The sequence below is a fragment of the Gopherus flavomarginatus genome, chromosome 2, assembly GCF_025201925.1.
Source record: "Gopherus flavomarginatus isolate rGopFla2 chromosome 2, rGopFla2.mat.asm, whole genome shotgun sequence".
In the NCBI taxonomy this organism is placed as follows: Eukaryota; Metazoa; Chordata; order Testudines; family Testudinidae; genus Gopherus; species Gopherus flavomarginatus.
The window spans coordinates 241,061,272-241,088,902 of NC_066618.1; the positions used below are offsets into that span (position 1 = coordinate 241,061,272).

Sequence of the window (27,631 nt, forward strand, 5' to 3'; positions counted from 1 at the left end):
GGAAGACAGGAACATAGGAATTGCCATACTGTATCATGCCTGTGGTCCATCTCGTCCGGTATTCTGTCTGCAACAGTGCCCATCACTGGATGCCTCTGAAGAAGGTGCAAGAACTCCACAGAAGGCATATGTGGGGTAATTTTCCGCTCATGAAGGTCTCATCCTAATTTGTAAGAATTGGAGATTGATTTAAACTCTGAAGCACTTATATCCCTTCCAAATCTTTGTTTACCATAATTGTTATAATGCTGGATATTCTTGTCCAATCCCTCTGTGAACCCTCCATTGATCAGCTATGGCAGTATGGCATGGTGAAGGAAGAGATTTTAGGTAGATGGGTCAAGCCACTTAGGGCTCATATGTCAAAACCAACAACCTGAACACCATGCAAAAAAATACAAGCAAGACATGCAGATTTCAGAGCACTAATGTCATGTGCACATGGCTTAATCAGGTTGCTGCCTTCCATACTAGCTTCATTTTCCAAACTGATGAAAGGTATGTAGAGCATATTGCCGTTGTCACTTCAAGATCAGCCAAAGTCATGGATGATGGTAGCAGGGTCTGCTCGTATGAGACCCTCATAACACGTGGAAGAAAACTGTCCTGGTCACTACTGTTATATTGTCATCTAACAGCAGCTGGGAGTCTGACAACTCCCAGTTATGAAAGCTATTACTGAAAGAACAATTTAAAAAGAGATGATACAATCTTTGTCATATCTTCCAATTGCTTCCCCATACCTACCAAAAGCTCAGTTTTCACTGAATTCAGCCTCAGTCAACTCTCTCATCCATATTCAGACTGCTTCCATGTACTAAGAAGGATGCTCAGTTGAGCCCTGTTGATCAGATGAAATGGGGAGCACTGAGGGTCATTAGCGCATGAAAACAATTTGACCAATTCCTCTTAACTGATCCTCCCAAAGGCACAACAGAAGGGCTGATGATGTGGAACCCCACATAAGAACACCCTGTTGGCAGAAAAGCAATTAGCCAGATCTACTCTGGAATCTCTTCAGGAGAAAAGAATGAAGCTTGTTCCACAAGCAAATCACCAACACTTCACAAACTACAGTATTGAAATCACTTTTAGATCTAATAATAATGTTAAAACACTTAAAACAAGGCCTAATAGAATCTACCTAAAAACTAGCACTATGTGAGTGAGGAATTCCAGTGGGTATTAACTATCAGAGGGGTAGCCGTGTTAGTCTGGATCTGTAAAAGCAGCAAAGAATCCCGTGGCATCTTATAGACTAACAGACGTTTTGGAGCATGAGCTTTCGTGGGTGAATACCCACTTTGTCGGATGCATGTAGTGGAAATTTCCAGGGGCAGGTATATATATGCAAGGAAGCTAGAGATAACGAGGTTAGTTCAATCAGAGAGGATAAGGCCCTGTTCTAGCAGTTGAGGTGTGAAAACTAAGAGAGGAGAAACTGGTTTTGTAGTTGGCAGGCCTTTCACAGTCTTTGTTTAATCCTGAGCTGATGGTGTCAAATTTGCAGATGAACTGAAGCTCAGCAGTTTCTCTTTGAAGTCTGGTCCTGAAGTTTTTTTGCTGAAGGATGGCCACCTTAAGGTCTCCTATAGTGTGGCCAGGGAGGTTGAAGTGTTCTCCTACAGGTTTTTGTATATTGCCATTCCTAATATCTGATTTGTGTCCATTTATCCTTTTCCGTAGAGACTGTCCAGTTTGGCCGATGTACATAGCAGAGGGGCATTGCTGGCATATGATGGCGTATATTACATTGGTGGACGTGCAGGTGAATGAACCAGTGATGGTGTGGCTGATCTGGTTAGGTCCTGTGATGGTGTCGCTGGTGTAGATATGTGGGCAGAGTTGGCATCGAGGTTTGTTGCATGGATTGGTTCCTGAGCTAGAGTTACATTGGTGCGGTGTGCAGTTACTGGTGAGAATATGTTTCAGGTTGGCAGGTTGTCTGTGGGCGAGGACTGGCCTGCCACCCAAGGCCTATGAAAGTGTGGGATCATTGTCCAGGATGGGTTGTAGATCCCTGATGATGCATTGGAGGGGTTTTAGCTGGGGACTGTATGTGATGGCCAGTGGAGTCCTGTTGGTTTCTTTCTTGGGTTTGTGTTGCAGTAGGAGGCTTCTGGGTACATGTCTGACTCTGTTGATCTGTTTCCTTATTTCCTCGTGCGAGTATTGTAGTTTTGAGAATGCTTGGAGGAGATTTTGTAGGTGTTGGTCTCTGTCTGAGGGGTTAGAGCAGATGCGGTTGTACCTCAGAGCTTGGCTGTAGACAATGGATCGTGTGATGTGCCTGGGATGGAAGCTGAAGGCATGAAGGTAGGCATAGCGGTCGGTAGGTTTTTGGTATAGGGTGGTGTTAATGTGACCATCACTTATTTGCACCGTGGTGTCTAGGAAGTGGACCTCCCATGTAGATTGGTTCAGGCTGAGGTTGATGGTGGGGTGGAAGCTGTTGAAATTGTGGTGGAATTTTTCTAGAATCTCCTTTCCATGGATATTGTGACAAGAGGTGTGTGTGTGTGTGAGAGAGAGAGAACACAAACAGAAACTGAGAACAGAGCAAAAGGAAGAGGCAAGAAAGCGAAGCAGTAGCCCAGGGGTGGGCAAACCTTTTGGCCCGAGGGCCGCATCGGGGTTGCACAACTGTATTGAGGACCAGGTAGGGAAGGCTGTGCCTCCCCAAACAGCCTGCCCCCTGCCCCCTATCCACTCCCTCCCACTTCCTACCCCCTGACTGCCCCCCTCATAACTCCCAACTCATCCAAGCCCCACTGGTCCCTGTCCGCTGACTGCCTTCCCAACCCCTATCCACATCCCCATCTCCTGACAGGCCCCCCCCCCAGGACTTCCACTCTCAATCCTCCCTGTTCCCCATCCCCTGACCACCCCCCAGAACCTCCGCCCCATCCAACTGCCTCCTCCTCCCTGACCCAACCCCCCCGCTCCCCGCCCCCTTACCAGCAGCAGAAGCTTGCAGCCGTGACACCTGGTCAAAGGCAGCTGCGCTCCCGACACTGCCCAGCAGGAATGGCAGGCCAGAGCGTGGCCCGCGCAGCGGCATGGCTGCAGGGGAGAGGGAACAGCGTGGGAGGGTCTGGGGACTAGGCTCCCTGGCTGGGAGCTCAGGGGCTGGGCAGGATGGTCCTGTGGGCCGTAGTTTGCCCACATTTGCAGTAGCCTATGAGAACAGTCTGACCCTGTGAAAAGCTAGAAAGCTTTCAGTTAAAGAGGCTTGGGGCTGTAAGCAAGGAAACTTCTCCTTTTGTTCTTGGATTCTCTCGTGATCAGAGAAGCAGGACTTTGTACCTTCCTTGTAAATAAGCAACATTTCATCAAAGAAAATACCAGACTCCATCATCAATTTCTACTCCCATCTGGAACATTCCCAGCAGCCCAAAATTTGACAAGCTGCTCAGGTCAAAAGGGGGCAACAACAATAATAGTAGTAATAGCAATAGTGACAAATACTTACATTATGGTAGCATCCAAAGGCCCTGATCCTGACTGGGGTACCATTCTCCTGGGAACGGTACAAATGTAGAAGAGGGACAGTCCCCTCCCTGAAAGGTTTAAAATCTAATGACAAAAACAGCTGAAAGGAAGAGAATGGTGATACAGCATACAAACAAATGAATGATGCAGCCTAGAAAGGATACTGAGAGGCTTTTCTCATGAAAGGTGACTATGTATTGCCCTTGAAGTGTGCCAAGGTGGGAGGGGGGCTTTCTTTCCTATGTAGAAATCTCTATCCCATTACCTATCAGCTTAGATTTATTGAAGACTGGATGAGTGGAGATTCTTTGTATACAACAGAGGATCTAGAAAAGGAAATATGTCATTCTAAATTTACATTGCAGATTACATTTGCATCAACCTCATATTTTAATAAAGATAAAATTAAATCCACTGTTAATGTCACTGTATTGGAATGGGGAATGGCCTATAACAATTGTGCCAAAAAACCTGCTCTGTCTCCTGTTTGCCCAGTCTGTAGTAACCCAGTATATTAAAAAATTGTAAAGTTCAACTGGCATGAAACCCCAATGAGCATGTTTGTAGCACAGGTGTTTACTCATTTAAATAATTGAAATTACTTTAGGTTTTTACACTTCTTTTCTTACCTTGAATTAGGACACATAATAAGAAAACAACACAGCCACCACTAGCATATACATAGGTTTCAGTTCTTCAAAGACTAAAGCATGTGCATTACCTCATACACATGAGAGTCCTGTTGACTTAGGATCAGGGCTTATGGTATTAGAGACCCAAGCATTAGTTTTACTTTTAATCACAGGGACTGACTTTTATTTTTCCCCAGGGATGCTTCACCCTTGCTCTGCCCAGAGACCCCACCCCACTCCTCCCCTTCCCCAAGGCTGCACCCCCAAGGTCCCACCCTCACTCTGCCTCTTCCCACCCTTGCTCCGCCTCTTCCCACCCACACTTCTCCCAAGGCCCTGCCCCCACTCCACCTCTCCTGCACCCTCTCTGAAGCCCCCACCTGCCCACCTCTCTCTGCTCTCTCCCAACCCCTCCCCCAGCTGTGACTGGTGAGTGCTGAGCATCCACTTTTTTTTCCATGGGCTCTCCAGCCTCAGAGCACCATGGAGTCAGTGCCTATGCTTTTAACCATGAAAAAGATTCTACTCATGTCACCTAAAGGCCCGATATTCTTTTTCTATAATCTAAAGTTAAACAACATGATTGGCTAGAAAAGCTGAGATGGAGAGGAGTGAAATTTAAGGTCATAAAACTGAGATGATAGTTCAGATATATTTATATGTACAACAACTGATATCCAGGAAACAATTTAGACTGTTATGTAAAATAAAATATTCTTGAGGAATGGGAAGTTACTTACCGCGCACATGTAAATGCTTTTCTTTGAGATGTGTGGTCCATATGCACATTGTACTGATAGTGTGCATGCACCTCATGAGCCTGAGGTCAGAGTCTTTTTGGCCAGCAGTATCCATACCATGTGCCCCTCAGCCCTTGTGCTCCACAGTGAGGACACATAAGGGCAAAGCACACCAGCCTCCATTTGGTTCCTTCTTACTGCAGAACCTCCAAAAGAGGAACTCCAAGATAGAGAGGATTGAAAGAGGGATTGTGGAATGTTCATATGAACAACACAACTCAGAGAACTCCATTTACTTGCACTTGGTAAGTAACTTCCCATTCTTCAAGAACATTTTATTTTACACAGTAGTACATCCTTTGAGTGATTGTCTGCATAGACATTCCACTGATGGTGACTCCTAAGCAGCGATTGTATTAAGGAGGTGGCAGCTTCATTCATTAAACAATGAGTAAAGAAGTGTTTTACCAAATGCAGCAGCAAATGGAGGTCTCATTCAGGATGCAGGGTCTCATGAACATTGATGCATGTGTCTGATATTGGTAGATTTCACAGTCTGCATCAGCAACATTGTACTCTAGGGGAATGAACTTGATCATGGAGAGTGGCTCTACCTTGACCACCTCATAGCATGTTCTAATATAGTCGGAAATCTTGTCTGATAGTTTGTGGGATGAAAATGCAGAGCCTTTCAACCTCTCTGTGATGGAGAGAAACAAACAGTCTTGGTGATTGGGTTTTGTTTTGTTTAAGTAGTAACCCAGGGCTCTCCTGACATCTAAAATATGCAACAGATTTGGCTGCATATGGTTTCAGGAAAAATAGTGATAGGTATATTTGTTGATTCAGGTAGAATTCTATCACTACTTTGGGGAGAGATTTAGGGTATGTTTTCATGGATACCTTGTCTGTGTACAGTGGGCCAGCCAGTAATTCTTGAATCTCCCCTACTCTTCTGGCAGAAGCTATAGCAACTAAAAATAAGTAAGGCGTAGCAGGGAAGAAGAGGCCATAGGTTTGAAGGGTCGCTCCATGAGGGCTAAGAGTACCATGTTTAAGTCCCGTGCAGATACACGTTCCTTGATTGGTGGGAATACCATAATTAGGCCCTCCAGGAACTTAACTACCAACAGATGAGAAAAAGTCCTTCACTGGTGGGTGACCTGAGATGGCAGCTAGCTTTCACCTTAACTGAACTAAGGGACAGGTTCCTAAGTTTTAGTAAGTAGTCGAGTATTTGAGGGATGGAGGAATGATGTGGTACCACTAATTTTTTGGTGGCACCAGTGGGAAAACCTCATCCATTTTGTCGTGTTGATTCTTTTCCAATGCTTATTAGAACTTCTCTAACTAGAGAATAGCATACCTGCTTTATTGACAACATCCATCCAGCTGCCATACTGTGAGATGCAGGGACACCAGGTTTGGGTGTAGAATCTGTCCCTGGTTCTGAGACAGCAGGCCTGGGAGCAAAGGTAAGGTTTTGGGTTGAAATATTGACAGGTTCAGAAGGTCTATTAACCAGAATTGTTGGAGCCACGCTGGAGTTATTAGGATTAGCTTGACTGCGTCCTGTTTGAATTTTTGAAGCACTCCAAGAATTAGAATGGTTGGGGAATAAGCATATATCAGATCTTCTGACCATAGTATCAGGAATGGATCTGCTATTGATTCTGGGCTCATTCCATCCCTCAAGCAGAATCTTGGACATTTGTTGTACTGAATGGTGAAGAGGTTGATCTTGGAATTGCTTCAGTCCATGAAAACCTCCTGTAGAATTTTGTCTTTGATCTCATGATCTGGGAGGAAGTGTCTGCTGAGGTTGTCCGCAAGAGGGTTCAGCAGTCCACGTAAGAGTACATCCGCTCTGGATATCTGCCGTTTGATGCACCATCCCAGAGCTTGATGGCTTCTTGACAGAGAGGAAAAAAAATCTGACTCCATCTTGATTGTTGATTTTGATTTGTACCAACTGCCCTTATATTAGGTGGAGAAAGGATGTCCAGGCCTTCTGTACAGTTCCGAATTCTTGGAGAGTGATGTGCATTCTCTTCTTCTTCCTTGGGGACCATAGACTTTGTAACTTTAATTGGTCAATTTGGGCACCTCATCCTAACAAGGATGCATCTATCACGAAGGTCTTGGACACAGGGGCACCTGGAAGCGGACAGATTTGCAGGCATTCATCAGGTTTCTCCACCATTTCAGTGAAGATAGGACCAAGGGTGGCATAATGAGAGGCACATCCAAGTGATGTTTGGAAGGTGTATAAACCAGTTTCAACCAACTCTGCAAGCAGCAGAGGTGAAGTCTATTATGCAGTATCACAAAGGTGCAAGAGGCCAGAAGAGTGAGGCATGACCTTACATTGATACAGGGGTTTCCCTCAAATTGGATAATTAGGGTGGACAGGTTCTTGAATCTGTCTTGAGGTACGTAGGCCCAGGATGTGGAGGAGTCTAGGATTGCACCAATTAATTTAATGTTAATTTATGTTTGTTGACTTTAAGGCATAACCTTTGAAAGAGATTGAGCATGTTGTCGATGGCTTTAAAGGCCTGTTAAGGAGATTTCCCCCTTACAAACCAATTGTCCAGAAAAGGGTCTATGTTGATGTTCAGATAAGTTCTCAGATAGTCTTCTCAGATAAATTGCCACAACTGATAGCACCTTGGCAAATATCCTCAGTGCCACGGGAGAATCCAAAGGACAGTACTCAATACTGATAGTGGTCCTGGCCCACTGTAAACCTTAGGTACCTCCTGTGAGCAGAATAATGGCAATATGGAAGTATGCATCCTGAAGGTAAAGAGGTGCGAACTAGTCTCCTGACTCCAGAGTCAGGTTTATCGATGTAAGAAGGGTCCCTGAAAAGGGATAGGAAAGGGGTTATTGGCACCACCAAAACCAGGATGGAGTATGTGACGCTTCCTGAGGGTACCCATGGTACCCCTTGCTACCACCTGCCCCTAGTATTAGAGAGCCTTGCCCATGCCTGCCCAGGGGTCAGCTCGCTGACTCTACCAGCCATGAGCGATGCAAGCACTCTCTTCTCAGCTTACACAGACCATGTCCTTCTGCAGGTTAGCGATAGGCACAGTCCAAGCCTCGAGCCCTCTCAGCATTCCCTTGAGTGCCTGGCCCCGTTCCAAAGACACACACACTATTTACTGATACAGTATTCCCAAAGGAACAGAACACCTCAGCTGATCAGTTTTAGAATCATCACACCACTTAACTCACAGAGCTTAGATTTGTTTATGGTAAAATAAGTATAAGGGTGTTTACCAAAGAGCAGAGAATCACATAATAGCAAGTAGAGAAAAGTACTGAAAAAACAAATGGTTACGTATAAAATAAAATCATAACATGCTTTCTAAAGCCTAGATTTAACTAACCAGACACTTTCCTGGTCTAATGAAGATTAGCTCACCCAAAGCCTTTCTTGCAGCAATTAACAACCAGACCAGTTGTGACCCTCCATTCATAAGCTAAACACACTAGCAGCTTGTTCCTTAGGTGAAGGATATTGAATCTCTCTCTCTACATTCTCCTGATTACCAGGCTAATTCTTTGATCTTAGTCATAAATAGGACACCTCCTGCTCTGTGTTCCTTCTTGTAGATTTTGTGATCTCTTGTCTGCTTTGCAATCTTGATTAGTTGGTGGCTTTGTATGCAAATAGATGTATGTTGTAAGACACACACTGCAAAATGGTCAGCCACAGAGAGATGAGTGTCTCTGACCCCTGTCTGAACAGAATCTGTTTATCATCTTCAAATGACCTGCCTTAATTTTCCTACCCTAAGAATATAGTTTTCAGTATAGATACATAATTCCTTAAATATCATCCACACCTACATCTTGCAATGATTAGGATGGCCAGTGCTTCAGTAGCTGTTTGCAGAGACCTCATATGCCACCTTATGGCGCACTATTATTAAGACATCAGGGGATCACTGTAAACCCATATGCACCCCTTATGCCATCTGTCACTTGGCACCAGGGTCCCTGGATGACAAAGTATCCATGTTTTATTGTATCTGTGGCCATTGGTCATTGGTGAGTATGCCTGAAGTGAGCTAAATGATTTCCCAAGGGGAGGTCAGGTACCTCTGGAATCAGTGGAGGTGGAACTCATCTTTCAACTGTCCCATCAAAATGGGAGTCTCAGACTGGGAGGGCTGACTGCAGTGGGTTGTCTCTTTCTGTGGAAGCACTGATCTTTCCTGGGTAGTTCTGATGTCCTTTGGTGGTAGAAAGGGGGACACTGGTTTCTTCAAGGGATATGGCTGTTTGACGTGTCTGATCTTTGGAGCTGATGTGTACACCCTGAGGGAACACAGGGTAGATCATGAGTCCTTCGATGTATGGAGGCCCTTGTCCCTTAGAACTTCAACTCCTTTAAAGGGGCAGATCCTCCACCATCATTTGGACTTCTCTGGGGAATCCCAATCCTTGAAACCAAGCAGCCCATTGCATAACAGCTGCCATTGCCGTAGATCTGGCAGTTGTGTCAGCCACAGCAACTGCTGCTTGCAGGCTTGTCCTGGCCACTAACTGGCTCTCGATGACTATATATAAATATATATAAATTCCTCACTAATCTCAGTTGGCAGAGTATCTGCAATAGCAAGCAGAGCAATCTCATGTATGTGGAAGTCATACTTTGCCAATAAGACCTGGAAGTTGGCCACACGGAACTGCAGGCTCACCAGGGAGTAGGCTTTTTGACCAAATGATTCTAGACTCTTCGGCTCTTTCTCCTTTGGTGTGGACCTGAATTGTTTTGCCCTTTTATTTGTCACTGTAATTACAATGCAGGATGCGACAGGGTGCGTGTAAAAGAATTCCACACCTTCAGAAGGCATTCTTTGTTTCCTATTTGCCTTACAAGAAGTATGGTGTGCCAAAAAAGGTACCTGGCACAGGATTTTGGCAGGGTCAATAATAGCCTCACCGACAGGGAGGGCCATTTTTCCCACTGAAGAAGTCCAGAGTATGTCTGCTCCTATATCTCCTCAACAGGGGTTTGGAAGGCCTCACTAACCTTTTTAATAGATTTTGGAAACCTTTGTATTGGCCAGTTGTGAGGCTGTTGATGGCACTACAGTCTCATCAGAGACAAGGAGGACAGGGTCACCAGTGCCAGAGGGTTGCCTTCTGGTGCAATTTCTTCCATCTCTACCTGTGGTTGGAGTGGAACCAAGAGGGGTTGTTGGGAGGTCTGTGGAGCCAGCACTGTTGGTGAAATAACCTTCTTCTGGCTAAAGTTGCTCTGAGCAGGCAAGAGTCCCCAGCAGGGTTATATGGGCATTGATGGATAAGAGCCTGGTGGGCAGGTGGTTTTTCCTATCTGAAAACTGGGAATGAATTATAACTATGTATGTATTTGTCAATTCAATAAAGACAAAGGATCTCTGAGCAAATGTGGCATGTACCCAGTTACATGTAAGGGCCCAACTCTTGTGCAAAGTGTCTTGACTTTCTATGATGTTGAAGATTGCAGAGAAAATCTGAGTGGGTAAAAATGCTGTTGGTATGGATCTTCCTCACTGTCTGATGATGCCAAGGACAATGTATAACTTGGATCCATGGGTGGTGCCATGGCCCTCAGTGTGTTAGAGCTTGATGAGACTGTATCAGTGGATAGGGTTGGTGCCGACTGTAGTGCTGAAATCTACAGCAAGGAAGATTCCAGTTCTGGATGCATCTATAGATACATCGATGCTGAGTACTTGTACGGTTCTGTAAGATGATGTGGTCTGGATATTTGGGCTGGCACTGGATTTTCATAAGTCACATGGTATTGTTCCTGTTCATCCATTGGGTGAATTTATGTAATTTACCAACAGAATGTAAACTGTAATCTAGTATGTTATGTGAACAATGTTACTACATTTAATATCCATGGTAAATGATAGTGAATAACAGAGGGTAATGGAGGACAGTCTAAATATAAAAATATTAATATTAGGAACTACCTGCCAGTATTGACATGAGTGTATTTCCACAAGCTTTCTTGTCAAAACTGTTTAGTCAAGAAATAGAAAGAACAAACAATAACCAAGATGCAAAAGACAGCAGAAACAGGGTATAGTAAATATCCTTGAGTCAAGTAAGCTTTCCTAACCTGCATAACTGAAACAGGAAAATCAACTAAACTGAAAAACCCAAACATTGGAGTGAAAAATACTCATAAGAATTCCTAATTAATACAGTACATCTTCAAAAAGTGGGAGTATTTTATGGTATTTTAAAATATTTTCAATTTCAGATGAGTGACAATTCAGAATACATTGCTTTTATAAATATCAGTGATATATATCAGTTATAAAGTAATGCACAGCTTCTGAAGTTCTACATATAGACTGATAGACTCATAGACTTTAAGGTCAGAAGGGACCATTATGATCATCTAGTGCAGGAGGTCAGACAATACAGGCCACAGAATCTCACCCATCCCCTTCAATAACAAACCCCTAACCTATGTCTGAGTTATTGAAGTCCTCAAATTGTGGTTTGAAGACCTCAAGCTGCAGAGAATCCTCCAGCAATCGACCCGTGCCCCATGCTGCAGAGGAAGGCGAAAAACCTCCAGGGCCTCTGCCATCAACCACAATTACTTTAATTCATTACAATGAAAATGTTTAAGTCAAAGCAGGAAGACACAATTATTAAAACTGAAAGATAAAAGGGTAAAACTAAACATGTTGTAGGGAAGATAACTTTTTAATCATACTTTCAGGACACTTTTCATATTTTCATAGAAATGCTTGCATAGTAAAGAAGTTAAAGAATTCTAGAAATTAAATTAAAATGGGGTGTACAGGGAATGAAGGATTTTTATTTCATTTTTAACTTTTAATAATAGCTTGTTTCTTGTGCACTTAATTTCCCAAATCTGGCTTGTTTTGAGAACTTCACAGACTATGTAAAACTCAGATACCCACTGATAAGTATGCAGCTGAGTAATCAAAGGCGGAATTGCTACATCACTGGAGAAATTGGGGGGCAGGTTATTGCAAAGAAAATGACAGCATTGTCACATAAACTCTTCAAGGAAAGGACCATCTCTTACTATGTCTTTATAAGGTACCTAGCACAATGAGGTCTCAGTGTTGGACGAGTCCCCCAGGTGTTGCTGTAACACAAATAAAATAATAAAAATACTCAAAAGTTCCACTGCATTTCATTTTCACCACCCAACTAATCAGATGTAAATCAAGTACAGATGCTCCCCGGGTTACACAAACCTGACTTATGCAAATCCGCACTTATGGAAAAAGTTCTGTAAGCTAGAATTTGTGTGTGTGTGTGTGTGTGTGTGTAATGGTCGGGTATACGTTCCTGACTTACGCAAAATTTGAGTTACGCAAGGCGTTCTGGAACGGAATGCTTGCGTAAGTCAGGGAGCATCTTATTTGAAAATACTGTAGGGACTGATACAGGTTCCTCTACATTACAATGATGGTTGCCTTTAAAAAAAATTAAACTATGTAGTATTTTGTAAACTTAAGTATTACTCATGCTACAAACTTGGCAGGAAGGAACCTCGCCCTGCCTCAGTTCTTGGTGTCTGCAACATGTCTTGAAACTGCTGCTCACAAAAAATAAAATCACTTCTTTGTAGTCCTGCTGTGACTGATTCACATGCCAGAAGACAGAATCTTGTTTCAAAAACCAGCCCTGCACATCAGAGACCTTTTTATATTAAATGGCTTCATATGTGCAACAAAATTATGTAATTTATACAGAAGCGAAATTATATATATACACACATATCTGCATCCATTTTTGGTTTGCCCTCTTTCCCAACCAGTGGAGTTTTTCTCCAATTCACAATTAAGAGAGTCAGTTAATGATGTTGACATGATTGCCAAAAATGTGATATAGCAAATGTTTTCAGAAATGGGGTGATGGGAATCAATCGGATCTATCTTTGCATTATTTCAAGTATCATATTAATCAAACCAACTAATCTATTAAAAAAATTATGAAACTTATGCACTACTTGATTTGGAAACATGTTTTGTGTTTATAGTATTCCCTAGTTAACTACATGTTGTTTTATACATTAGAGCGGAGATGTACCTTAACCAAAGCTTCTGATCCAAATGCCTCCAAATTTGTGGGTTCAAAATCTAGATACTAATTTTGTAGCTCAAGCACATCTCTAGTCAAAAGCATGAATGGTAGAGAGTACATGATATTCATGTAAAGCACATGAAGTAAAAATGCTATATAAAATACATTTTCATTCTTGCTATAAACTAAAAACCTGATGCAATTTTAGTGGTGAGCAACAGCACTGCCAACACTTTGCTTCATAATGTCATCATAAATTAATCTGACACTGCAAATAATTAATCAAACTACTATAACTATAATCAACAAAAATACACCTTAGTAATATAAAAAACACTGTATACTCTTGTACAAACTTTGTTTTACTACCACATGATTATCCCCATTTTCATCTGTGTATTTCTTTAGTAATCATGAATATTACATTCCAAACAACGGACAATATCGGTAACAAAAAAGTAAAAATAAAAAAGTAAATACAAATTGTGAGATTAATTGGTAGGGATAGAGAAAAAGGAAATGATAGAGAGGGGAGGAATTTGAAGAAGTGCATAAGTGGGCAGAAAGATGGTGTACAAAAGGAGACAGAAGGCGGGGGAATGAAAGGATGACAGAAATTTAAGGGTATGTAAACAAGGAATATTGGAGGTAAGAGGGAGGAGCTAATTGGTGTGGGTGTGCATAGAGGGGAGTGCAGTGGTGCAGGAGGGAGGTGGAATGTGGAAAATGAAACAGAGTGAGGAGCCAGGGTGTACACTCCAGCTGCATTACATTGCTCCAGGGCAGGGATCGGCAACCTTTAGCACACGGCCTGAGAGTACTTATCAGTATATATCAGTAGGGTGAAAACATTACAGGGATGTTGTAGTTGCTCCTTAACCACTCATTATAAAACCAGGCAATTCAGAGTTGAGGTTAAACTTAAAAGACATGTTAAGGTATGGAAATGCACAGTTCAAAAACCCACACTGCCTTAAGTCTGCCCTTTAGCAACACCATTGAAGCATGGGAGATGAAAGAATTTAATGTGTCTTTAAAAGTCAGTTTAATGTAATCTGGGACCACACTGGATGGTTTAACTACAGGTCAGCCCTAATAATTTTTATCTGGGAATATAGAGTACTGTATATGGCGCGCGCACGCGCGCACACACACACACACTCTTTCCATATGGGTGCTAGATATGTATGTACACACACACATACACACACACACACACATAAGTGATTGTTCACATAAAGGGAATTAGTGACAGATATTTTGGGACTATATAAACTCAAATATGTATATTTTTTGTAACACTCTTATTGCACACTTTTATAAAGGTACCCATCTCTGTATTTAAGTGCTCTTTTAAGTAGGTTATCAATGCCACATAAAAGGAGAACATCATGCTTATGCACAAGCTACAACTTTGAAAGGGAGTAGATAGCTCAGACTAGTGATCTGAGCGCCCACGATCCTCTCAAAGCCTGGGGAAAGAATGTGTTTAATAAATAGAGGCGGGTTTGTACTTCACTGTATTTACGGCAGGAATTAATTTTTTCTCTTGTCTTTTGTTCTGCTTTTTTTCCTCCTTTCACTCAATTTTCCTTTCCTTTCACTGGGTTCTGGTGTTTCTCTGCCCAATTTCTGTAGTGTTTATAATTCTCTTTCCCCTACCTTTCTTTTATTATATCTTGTTCTCTCTCCTCTCTTTTACTTATCACTTACTTGTCTGTCTGTACCCACTGTTAATTCTCTGTCCCACATCAATTCCCCTCCTTCACAACTGCAAACCTACCACTCATTCTAATTCCACTTATAGATACAGCTTATCCTCTGCTGCACATAGCCCTTGACCCCTGTTGAAAGTCCTCTAACATAAGCCCTCCCCGTACACATCATCTCTTGGTCTCTATTTCCTCCTTCAAGGACAGTCCTAAAATTCCTGGGATTGGTCAAGCAGCTGCTGCTGCTGCTTCTAGTCTCCTGTAGAACAGCAGACTTCTCTCCACAATCTTGTAGAACTGAGGCTACGTCAACCCTTATGGTGACACGTACAGAGTACAGATACTGCACGCCTCCTAACACAGGTATAAATAGATGTGCAGCCAGTGAATCACTACTTAGGAGAGTAATGACACACCAGAACCTTCGGCTATATAGCCCTACACCACTCTCTACTCACCCAAGCCATTACTCCTACGCTGACATGCTATTTTTTTAGCACTGTATTGTCCTGCTGCCTCCCTGCTGCCAGAGCCTTTGCTAGGGTTGCCAAATTTCTAATTGAACGAAACTGAACACCCATGCCCCACCCCTTCCCCGAGGCACTGCCCCCACTGACTCCAGTCCCCCTCCCTCCGTCACTTGCTGACCCCCACCCTTACTCACTTTCACTGGACTGGGGAAGAGGGTTGGGTGCAGGTGGGGATGAGGGCTCCAGCTGAGAGTGTGGCTGGGGATGAGGGGTTTGGAGTGTGGGAGGGGGCTCAGGGCTGAAGTAGGGGATTGGGCTGTGGGATGGGGTGCAGGCTCTGGGAGGGAGTTAAGATGCGGGAGGAGGTTCTGACCTGGGGCAGGGGATTCAGGGTGCGGGCTCCATTTGGGTGGCACTTACCTCAGGTGGCTCCTGGTCAGTAGTGCAGTGGAGCTAAGGCAGGCTCCCTGCTTGCCCTGGCTCCGTGCTGCTCCCGGAAGCGGTGAAGTGAAGGCATGGCCAGGCAGCTCTGCACACTGCATACTGCCTGCATCCACAAGTGCCGCCCCCACAGCTCCCGTTGGTCGCAATCCATGGCCAATGGGAACTGTGGAGTCAGCACTGTGGGTGGGTGCAGCATGCGGAGCTTCCCTGATCACTCCTGCACCTAGAGACTGGACATGCCAGCCGCTTCTGGGGAGCTGCGCAGATCCAGGGCAGGCAGGGAGCCTGCCTTAGACCCACTGCATCACCAACTGGACTTTTAATGGACCTGTCAGCAGTGCTTACCAGCGCTGCCAGGATCCCTTTTTGACGGGAAGTTCTGGTCAAAAACCGGATGCCTGGCAACGCTAGCCTTTGCCCATTGCAAGAAGAGTCTCTGACAGCAGGAAAAGGCTCTGGCAGGGGGAGACAGTGGGGAAAGGCTTTGCCGGAATCTTTCCCTGCTGTCTCCTCCCTTCCAGAGCCTTTTACTGTAAGGGGTAGCTAACATCACAGTGTGGACACAGCCTGCTTTTCACTGCATCATGTAGCTAACATACCCTATGTGCCAATGGAAGTGTAGACAAGGCCTGAGAGATGTTAGGAAAAGCAATGAGGGAGGAGGAGTTAGCTTCTTAGACACCTGGAGGAGGCACTGCATGTGACAGCTGCAACTCTCATGAAGCAGATACAGGGGTCAATGCCTGAGGCTACCCTTCTTCGGTTTCTCATGCATGACCAGCATTGGAGGGTGCCACCCACCTGCAACAACACAGTTTGTAGAGCTCCAAGACCAGGTCTGAATCTTGTACACAAAAACTGCCACGTTATTGGCAGTGGCCGCTTAAGTGAGGAACATGACTGGAATAGTAGGGGCATCATAATTTGAGCTTTGGAGTTTGTTGCTCAAGCAGTAGCATAGCAGTTCCCAAACTTTTTGCCTGCTTGACACTAGTTTGAGAGTTATTGATTCCTGTGACCCCATATCTACACTAGACTCACTGCTGGTGGTTGAACCAGATGCATCTCCTCCACAGGTCCTTAGCAGAAATACTTGCTTTACAAAATAGCATCCTGCAGGTAGTGTGACCTGTCACATACAGTGCGTGTAAAGCAGGTCTGGACGCATTTGGACTTGGGTTTGTATATTCAAGTGGGATTGTGGCCTCATACAGTTATGATGCAACCCCACATGGAGGACACAACTAATAGTTTGGGAACCACTGCAATAGGGGCATGGGTGTATTGCTTTGAACATGCTTGGCTGAATACTATTAGTTCCTCATTAGTTCCTTATGTAGTTCCTCAGTGTATTCATTCAAGTTTAAGGCAATTAGTTGAATAGGACAAGAAAAACAGAAGAATTCCCTGGACATTTAATTATTTTTTTTTAATGGTCATGTTTATTCTCTGAGTTATTTGAAACAAGCCCCATTTGATGGTAACCAAAAACCTCCATCTTCTGTTAAGTGCCTCATTTGAGGCAAGTTGATTGGCCTAGTCCACCAGTGGACCAGTATCCAAAATACAAGAAAAGAAACATTTCATCTCTCTTGTGATAGGCCCACAAGAGGATGTTTGCTGTGTTACAACCTATCTGTAATTCCTCAGTGGATGTAAATCTGGTACTTTTCATAAAAAAAAATTCATTTACAAAGTGATTTGCAGAGGTGCAGCACCTCTAAAAATTAGGTCCCTAATGTTTTTAGGTTTATAAACTACTAATTCTGTTTGTAGAAGTGAATCTTCCGTAATGTAATGACTATTTCCTCTGGATCTTAATTCCTCAGTTAATTTGATTGTGTGGATTAAGACACAGACATTTATTCAACAATAAGACACTAAAACTCTTCAGTTTTTGTAAAGGGTAAAGAAAACTCATGCTTATATAGCTTTGCTTGGAAACTTAACATTTACGTTTACTAATATAATTCGTAAGGCAATTATATTCAGTTTTACTGAAAGGAAATGGCAGAGAAGCGTATGTAATATTTCTATTTCTGCAAATGCAAGGTTTTTGAATATGAAGCTGCAGTATGTATTTTACCCAGTCATATCCCAATTTCCTCCCTAAGACAAGCTGCAAATTGAGTTTATAGTTTATTTTAATATTTCCTGCCATCAAATTATATGGATAAGAAATCCTCTATACTTGTGCCATAATCCCATTTCCGACAAAGAGAAGGATATGCAGGCCTGTAGTATAGTATTGCCTTGCAACCTAATCTGTTTCTTCATATGTTAGACCACTCAGACTTCAAAATCGTTTAAAATAAACAATTTATTTTCCTGGGGTTAGTTGGAGAAAGTACATAGGGACTTTACATGGAAAACAGATATATTTCAAAATGAACAAAATAATTGATCGTGAAAAACACCATGTAGCATGGGTTTGCTTACAATTCCATTAAGAAATGAAGAACAGTTTTTCAAGAACAGCAGTGAAATACTGCAATATACATGAGACAAAACCCAGATCTGTGTTTTTCATTGTGGGTGGGGTTTGGTGACATATACTTTTACTTCTCTAGAGATTTAAACAAAAATCCATGTCTCAAAGGATATATATATTTAAATATTTTTGAAAGAAAATACTTCTACTCTGCAAACATGATGTAGTTTAGGAGAGCAAAATCAACAAAAAATAAAATTGATTTTTGAGAAACTGTCAGTATACTCCCATTTACTAAGAAAAGCTAAGTTAATATGAATAAAGGTATACAAAGAAACAATGTAAACATCATATCTTCAGTTTTTCAACCATAAAACAATAGACAGCAATTTATGAAATTTTAGGGAAAGAAAGAGAAATATCTATTGTGAGTTGATGTTAAATAGATAGGCAAGATCAAAATCATTGTATGGAGAGGGTTTTAAAATTAATATTTACTCATTTTTAAATTTAGCTGAGATTTTAATTGCTCTATGACAAGAAAATACATGAATTATTCACCAATTAAAGTTTCTTAAATGCTTCACTTAAATAGCAAACAGGCAGCAACAAGAAAATTAGCTAGTTTTGCATTAAATATTATTTTAAGGCTACAAAAGAACAGTATATGATCTGTAGAAGTTACACACCTGGTTGAATGTTTTACTGTAAGGATTGTGGTTAAGATGTAAAAACTGACTAGTGATTTTTAGTGTGTCCAACTTGAGAATCCTTGAAGGAGGCTGATTTTTCACAGGGAGCATCTTCAGTACTTTCTAAAAGTCAGGCTTCCTTTAAGGTGTTTCCAGGTAGGCACCCCAAAAAACGGAGGCACCCAAAATCACTAGCTAATTTTTAAAATTGTGGCCTGTAGCTACCATTAGTAATACATACACAAGGTTTGATCCTGCATGCATGTGCCAGATGACTTCACTGGGAATTTTGGGTACACAAGGAACACTGTCCAAAATGAGCATTAAAAGATGATCAAAGCTTCTAAAGGTAAAGAAACCCAGGATGTACAACTGAAAAGTCAGTAATGCAATGGAATGTTTAGTACACCCCCTACAAAGAAGAGCCAAACCCTACAGAACTAAATAGAAAAAGATAATTTACATGAATTGGTTGCATAACCACTGTCAAGCAAGAAAACACCACACCCACTGTTATTTTGGGTGCGTATGGGATTGGGAGCCAGGAACTCCCAAAATTCTAATCCCGACTGCACCTTTGGCATGTGGTGTTGGGAACATGATCTCTCTTTGCTTCACCACCTGAAATAAGGGGCTATTAATATTAATAGTACAAACCCATTGTGATGATTAATTTTTGTATAGCACTTTATATTTTCAGAGTGTTAATACTTTTACTATTTTTACTTTCAGCCAGTAAAGTGCAGATAGAAGTCTCAGAAAGCATTTGGACATAATTGACTATGTAGAATATACCTAGAACAATTGTTTAAATACTAGTGCTGTCAATTAATCACAGTTAACTCACGCAATTAACTCAAAAAAAATAATTGCGGTTAAAAAATGAATAGTGATTAATCACACTGTTAAATAATAGAATACCAATTGAAATGTATTAAATATTTTTGATTTTTTCTACATTTTCAAATATATTTATTTCAATTACAACACAAAATACAAAGTGTACAGTGCTCACTTTATATTATTTTTATTACAAATATTTGCACTGTAAAAATGACAAAAGAAATAGTATTTTCAACTCACTTCATACAAGTACTGTAGTGCAATCTATTTATCATGAAAGTGCAACTTATAATTTTAGGGTTTTTTGTTACATAACTGCACTCAAAAACAAAACAACGTAAAACTTTAGAGCCTACAAGTCCACTCAGCCCTACTTCTTATTCAACCAATCTCTAAGACAAACAAGTTTGTTTACATTTATGGGAGATAATGCTGCCCACTTCTTAATTACAATGTCACCTGAAAGTGAGAACAGGCATGCTCATGGCACTGTTGTAGCTGATGTCGCCAGATATTTATGTGCCAGATGTGCTAAAGATTCATATGTCCCTTCATGCTTCAACCACCATTCCAGAAGTCATGCTTCCATGTTGATGACGTTCATTAAAAAAATAATGCATTAATTAAATTTGTGACTGAACTCCTTGGGGTAGAATTGTATGTCTGCTGCTCTGTTTTATTCATATTTTGCCATATATTTCATGTTATAGCAGTCTCGGATGATGACTACCTCTAAGCCTGTTTTCCCTGGCATCTTGGAACTTCAGAACCTTGCCTACTTTGAGCCAGGCACGCTAGCTTACTACAAACATAGACCCAGGGTCTGAACCACGTCCCCTAAAAGCTGCAGGCTTAACTGAAAACAGCTTAAGAAGTGTTCCTGTTTCCAACACTCAGATGCCCAACTCCCAATGGTTATTAACCTGGCGAGCCGCATGCCAGAAGTTACCAACTCTTGTTTTAAACTCATAGACTTTAAGGTCAGAAGGGACCATCATGATCATCTCGGCCAGGGGTCAGCAACCTATGGCATGCGTGCTGAAGATGGCATGTGAGCCAATTTTTAATGGCACGCTGGGGTCTGCCAGGACCCCAGTGTGCCATTAAAAATCCTGCAGATGTGGCAAGCTGCAGGGTCTGCGCTCCTGGGCTGGAGCGCTGGGCGAGCGCAGCAAGCCGCTGGCACCTCCCCTGCCTTCCCCCCCTTCCCCATGAGCCATGCCACTATGCGCAGCGCTCTGGGGGCTGGGGCGGCGTGCTCCCGCGGGGCAGCGTTTGGCTCCGTGGGGAGGGCAAGATGATCCCCGCTCATCCGGAGCCCCGCCGCTGCGCGCGGTGGTGGGGCTCCAGATCAGCAGGGCGCCTCATGGTAAGGGGTATGGGTCCAGGGGGAGGGTTTGATAAGGGGAGGCGGTCAGGGGACAGGGAGCAGGGTGGGTTGGATGGAGGGGTGGGATTCCGCGGGTGGTATTAGGGGAGGAGGTCTCCGGAGGGTGCAGTCAGGGAGCAGATGGGGTTGGATGGGGCATGGGAGTCCCGGGGTCTGTTAGGGGGTGGGGGGTGGATAGAGGTCAGGGCAGTCGGGGACAGGGAGCAAGGAGGGTCCTGGGGAGGCAGTTAGGGTGGGGGGGTCTCTGGAGGGGATGGTCAGGGGACAAGGAGCTGGGGGTTTGGGAGTTCGGGGGTGCTGTCAGGAGGTAGGGGTGTGGAGAGGGATTGGGCAAGCAGGGAGGCGTTGTACGGGTCCAGAGTTCTGGGGGTCCTGTCGGGGTGGGAACCAGTTAGATAGGCATGGGAGTCCAGGGGGTCTGTCTGGGTGTGGAGGTGTGGATAAGGGTTGGGACAGTCTGGGGAAAAGTAGGGGGTAGAGTCCTAAGGGAACAAGGGGCAGGGAGGCTTAGATAGGGGGTGGGGTCCCAGGAGGGGGTAGCTGGGATAAGGAGCGGGGGCAGTTGGTGGTTCTGGGGGGGGCAGTCACCCAGCCCTCTGCCCTGAGCCCTGACACCCCTCCACACACTCAGTCCTCTGCCCTAAGCCCTGCACCCCCACAGCCCCCCCAGGCCCTGCCCTGAGCTCTGTATCACCCAGCCCTCTGTTGACTCCGTCTCTCACCCCTCATGACCCCAGCCCTGACTTTGGCACCCCCACACATACCCAGCCCCTCTACCCTGACACCTGCATCCCCCTCACACGTGCCTAGCCCTCTGACCTGACTCTTGCACCCCACACATCCCCTACCACCCCCCATCCCATGCACCCCACACATCCCCATCCTCACCCTGAGCACCAAACAGGAGCTCCTGCACCCCTCACACCAAATGGGAGCTGCCCAGGTAAGTGCCCTCATACCCAAGCCTCCTGCCCCAACCCTGAGCCCCCTCCCTCATTCTAGCTCCTGGCCAGACCCTTCACCCCCAGCCCTGTGCTCAGTCCACTCCCATCCTCAACTAAGTGCAGAGAGAGAGGAAGAGAATGGGCCAGAACCAGGGAGAAGGTAGGTATCCACTGTATGTGGGCAGGTCCGGGACCCCAGACTGGCAGCAGGCTGAGCGGGTCCAGCAACTGGGATCCCAGCTGGCAGGAGCCAGCAGATGGAATCCCTGAGCGGCAGTGGGCTGAGCGACTCAGCTCACTGCCGGTCTGGGGTCCCAGATGCTAGCCCCGCAAAGCCCGCTGCCGGTCTGGGGTCCTGGCTGCTAGCCCCGCACAGCCCGCTGCCGGTCTGGGGTTCTGGTTGCCAGACCCTTCCCAGCTGGGGTCCCGGCCGCAGGCCCCATTCAGCCCACTGCTGGCCTAGATGAACAGAACCCCAGACCAGCAGCGGGCTGAGCAGACCGGCAGTGTAAGATCAACATTTTAATTTAATTTTAAATGAAGCTTCTTAAACATTTTGAAAACCTTGTTTATTTTACAATACAACACTAGTTTAGTTATATAATATATGATTTGTAGAGAGAGACCTTCTAAAAAACATTAAAATGTATGACCGGCACGCGAAACCTTAAATTAGAACGAATAAATGAAGACTCGGCACACCACTTCTGAAAGGTTGCCAACCCCTGATCTAGGCTGATCTCCTGCATATTGCAGACCACAGAACCTCACCCACCCACTCCTGTAATAGACGCATTACCTCTGACTGAGTTACTAATGTTCTCAAATCACGATTTAAAGATTTCAAATTAAAGAGAATACACCATTTGCACTAGTTTAAATCTGCAAGTGATCTGTGCCCCATACTGCGCTGTCATATTTAAAGAGCTCCAAATATTGATAAAAATTCAGCCATGATAAGTTCACGTTGTTAATAAACATGATGTTGGGTTTGTTTGTGGTCAGAAAATTAACCCAAGAAAACAATACCTTTGCGTTGCAGATCTATTTGGCATTCATAGTGAATTTCACCCAGTTTACAAGTCAAAACAAGATGGTTTTCCTAACTGCTGATGCTGCAAGTGACCTCTATAGCTTTAAATCAGGTCTTGTCGGTTCTGCTTTATGCATCACCACCAGAATATTCTGAAATCAGAATGCCACTGAAAGCTCCTTAATGATGCAGAACTCAATCAGCTATGTTGACTTTGCACTTCTGAGCTGAAGTTAAAATGTTGGTTTTTGTCACCAAGCTAAGCATATAATTCAGAAAGCACATGAGGAGCAGCAGAAAGGTACTAGTTTTACAGCCCTTTTTAAAAATCTAACTACATATGTTTATTTATAACATAAATATATATATATTTAATAACTAGCAGAAAAGCTTTAGAGCAAGGAGATAAGTCACTGTGTTGGTTTATGCTATTTACTTTTCTTACAAATCTTCCTTGACACTGGCCCAGCCTCCCACATCTGTCTGTTGTTACACTGAATGCTGCTGATCACCTGGCTGCAATTCAGAATGAGACCAAATGACACAGAAAACTAAATTTGAACTTTAACCTCCACCCAGCCCCCTTTCCCCAATTATTCCCCATCCTTCCTCCCACCCTGGCAGCAAAGATTTCCAAAACATTAGGTAAAAATGGATTTTCCCCCAATTCAATTTTGAAAACACCACAAGTATGCTACATTTTGTCTGACAAGAACCATTTTCTTTTTAAACACTTCTGCCTAGCATATTATCTGCAACTAAAAGTAGAGCATTTAGAATGAGGTGCTGAAATAGAAATGAAGGGGCAGGGGCTGCTTGCTCAGAAGAGCCTTTTGTCTGGTGATAGTGTGACTAAAGATAATCTTTCTTTATCTTGTATGTTTAACTTGTGTCTGGTATATCCAAAGTGTTGGAAAAAATGTGGAATTACAAGTCAGTTAGGGAACCCATAATATAGGGTATAATTTCTAGGCATGGAAAGGCAGGAAAAACAAACTCAGCAGTTATTATAGTATATATTGTCTCTGTAATCGTTCCAAGACTTCTGGTACGATATTTTCACAATTAAAGTGTACTCTGACTAACGATTTTATAGCAGAAAAACAAAATTATGTTATATTACTCATGCAGGCATCCACACTTGAAATGCATTCATGTTACTGGAGTTTCTTACATAGTTTAATGACAAAACTTCGGGGGTGGGGGTGGGAGGATGCTGGTAACTCAAGGCTGCAGAAAACAGAAGGATTTAAATATTTAGTGTCACCCAATCAGTGAAAAATGATTAATGAAACTCAGGGAGTATACTGCTTTTTATTCTGCAAAGTGGAGCAGACATGGGGGAAACATATTTGGGCTCTTTAATAATAAAAGACATAGCAAAATTCTGCACAGCTAAAACTACCTGTTATATCACAGTTGCTTATTTCTCCTCAGTGTGATTAGACCCTCCTGTTTCCCTCATTACAGGCTTGTATTATTGAAGCAAAGCCAACAGCAAGTTAGCAAGCCAGCAGGGAAGCAAACTGATTATATAGTTAGCTGTGGAAAAACTGAAATTCTTTATTAAAGGGAAATGAAATACAGTTAATTTATTCTTCAGCTCAACTCCTCCCACACTACTAGTACTTTGACTTCTCCCTGAAGCTGCTAGACAGCCAAAAAATTACAGAAACTTTACTGATTTAAAAATAAGGCAGACTTTGAGATTTTATTCTGTGGGGTATTTTTAAACAGGATTATTTTTTCCATTAACAATTACTGTAACTCACTCATAATACAAGACAGAAAGAGGAGAGAAATAAATGTGAAATATTTCACTTTATGTAAACTGAAAGATTTTGCAATCTATTTTAAATGGTATTTATAGAGACACCAGTATCATAATTAAGGTTGAGCTGAGTTTTGCACTTAAAGCAGGGATTCAACCTTTTTTTTTTGTGTGTGTATGAAAAACCCAGTGTCTTGTCTCCCAAGTTAAAGAACTTATTCTTTGAGCACCAAATTTATTTTCTGAAAATTTAAAAGTTAATCTGTTTATTAGCATCCAAGTTAAAATTATTTTTCTAAATGACTCCTTTAAGGAATTTAGAACCCAGCATCAGGCCTTTTTTTGCTCCAGTGATCTTAACAGAATATTGCAGACTTGTCAAACTCCCAAAGTTAAAAACCACAGACATTTTGTGCATAGGCTACATCTGAGGATCCACCACCTTCCAAACATTTCCCTCTCATTATTCTTCAAAAATGAAATTTTCTTCTTCAGCTGAAGTTGACAAATAATATTCTTCTATAGAGAATGCCATGAAGAATTGTGCTCTTTCAAAATGGCTGCCATCTCCCTTTGTTCTCAATGGGACTGAGGCCACAGTCTGTTCTTTGCAAAGATGGTCACTGCCTCTTTTCATCTACTTCACAGTGTTTCTTTTCACTTCCTGCCAGCACTGGAGGACACCTTGGTTTCTCTCCCACTAGGAATAATGGGAAGCAGTAGCCTCTCTGAAAAAGGGCATCTAAATGTGGCCTTTTTAAGATTTGAACTGTGGACCCAATAATGTTGAGGGCAATTCTAAATGAGTTGGCTGTGCAGCGACATGAGGAAAAATGTTATTAAAAATTAGTGTAATCTACTCAAATCTGGAACCATAAACACTAAAATGTCTTCCTCTGATTTGTATCGTTATTGGATGGTGTAACAGAGTTTGAGTGCCTTAACACTGCATTTCCTGCAGTAACCTTTTGATTTAACAACTCTGAATTTGTTAGATTTATGATGCTTGGTTTTGGGACACTTACCATACCCCTCTAATGTATTTTTCCCTGAATTACTGGTAAGTGCTCTCATCCTTAACTCCATTTTCACAAAGTTTTTGTCTAGGATTCATAGAGCTCCTGCAGTATTCTATGTCTGACAGAGAGCGCTAAGTACATTGAATGAAAATATTAGCATAAAAAAGCAATGGAGGCTAGTATGTCCAAACAACTGAGCAAAGTAAGCAGTGTAAATTCTATTATCAATAGAAAGATATATAGACTATGAGGTACAGTTGTACTTTCTTCTAGTTTTGGAAGTGGAACATCAAGTAAGAGAGTGAGGTGTCTAATTCCTCACACTGTGAGATTGATCCATGAAGGGAAGAGAAAAGGGTGGGATATGTTTGCATTTTAAAATGCAGTATTGCTTATTTCAGTGAAGATTGGTAAAAAAAACAGATGAGCTCTAAAGTGACATTGTGCCTGCATGATGGATTTATTTTTTAAAGTACCATTTAATGATTTAGGTCAGGTGAGAAATTGTTTAAAGGCCACTGCCAGCAGTGGCCGATCTACAGTTTGCCACATAGTCACAGCAGGCCTATTTAAAGGTTTTGGGGTCACATTAACCTCTGGTATAAGTTAGGGTAACTTCACTGACTGCAATAGTGGTGCCTCTTTATATCAGCAGCGCATTTGACTAAGTCATATGAAGTCAATGGACGCATGCCCTATTATAACCTGTGGAGAATTTGGCCTCTTGAAGAATCCAGAGGGTTTTTTGTTTGTCTGTTTGTGGGGGAGGTGAGCAGTGAGAATTTCTTGGATTACATTTTATTTGCATATACATATACTTACTTAAATATAGACGCATGCCCACTACAAAGAACAACAGTAAACAAAATAACTCACATTAATATAAAACATATTTTCAGTCTAAGAAATTCAAAATAAAAATGTTTTAAAATGAGATCGCAGCTCTGAGATGATTATAGTGTCCTTTTGAACGATTTATCCTCTGATCCATATTATATATCTGTAACCCTTCTGCCCCTCTGAGTTGGCAGCAACAAGGGCCGGGTTCAGTATCCAGGGGTTCCGTTTCAGTAACACAATGCATAACCGGCTCGAGCCCCCACCCAGTGACCTGGGACACTCACATACCACACCCCCCTGGGCGCCTCTAGGAGGCAATACTTCCCCTCTCGCAAGCACGGAGTCTGAGTGTAGCAAAATCTTTTTAATAAAGGAAGGAATCAATGCGGCATCCCATTGGAGAAACACCGCAAACAGGGTTATAACACAAACCATAAACAAAAACCCACCTCCAAGTACGTTTGGCACTGTCCTTTTTCCCCTTAGAGTTTTAAGTCCAATAACCCCAAAGTCCAACAACCCAAAAGTCTCTGGTCAATGCCATCCCAGAGTTCGAGAGTTTATCTGTAAAGGTCCCTCCCCCCAGCCTGGGTAGAAAGGGGCACCTTACGTGGTCCGGGGCCAACTGCCCTGCCTCTCCGTGGGTTCTGCTTCTGCCTTCTCCACGAACTGCTCCGCTTTACCAGCTGCTCCACTCTGCTCCTCCAGCCGTCCTCAGAAACTGCTCCGCTCCACCAGCTGCTCTGCTCCATGAGCTGCTCTGCAAACTGCTCGGCTCCGCTCGCTCTGTGGGCCGCTCCACCCGTCCCACAGCTACTCCGCTCTGCCAGCCGCTCTGCTGCCACCAGCTGTCCCGTGATCCGCTCCAGCCGTCCCCACAACTGCTCCACTCCACCAGCTGCTCTGTTCCACAGTATAACTTCAGGCTCCCCCCCTAGTTAGCACAGTACTCAGTGCTCTCAGCTCAGTTATTTCAGCTCTTTAGTGATTTCAACTCTTACTGATCTTAGCTCTTAGTGGGGGAGCCCCAGTGCTAGTGCACCATTAGCCCAAAGTGCATTCAGCTCAGTAACCAGTATTTAGATTCTTG

At 43.1% G+C, this 27,631-nt stretch overlaps 1 long non-coding RNA gene across 2 annotated transcripts in view; it reads left to right on the forward strand.

Annotated features, from left to right (window-relative positions):
- LOC127045429 (uncharacterized) overlaps window positions 1-27,631 on the forward strand; it is a 37,487-nt gene continuing 9,856 nt past the window's right edge. For both annotated transcript variants that reach the window (XR_007772698.1, XR_007772699.1), the window contains exons 1-2: window positions 1-170; window positions 1,687-1,768. This is a non-coding gene — a long non-coding RNA (uncharacterized LOC127045429). The remainder of the gene's footprint in view (window positions 171-1,686; window positions 1,769-27,631) is intronic.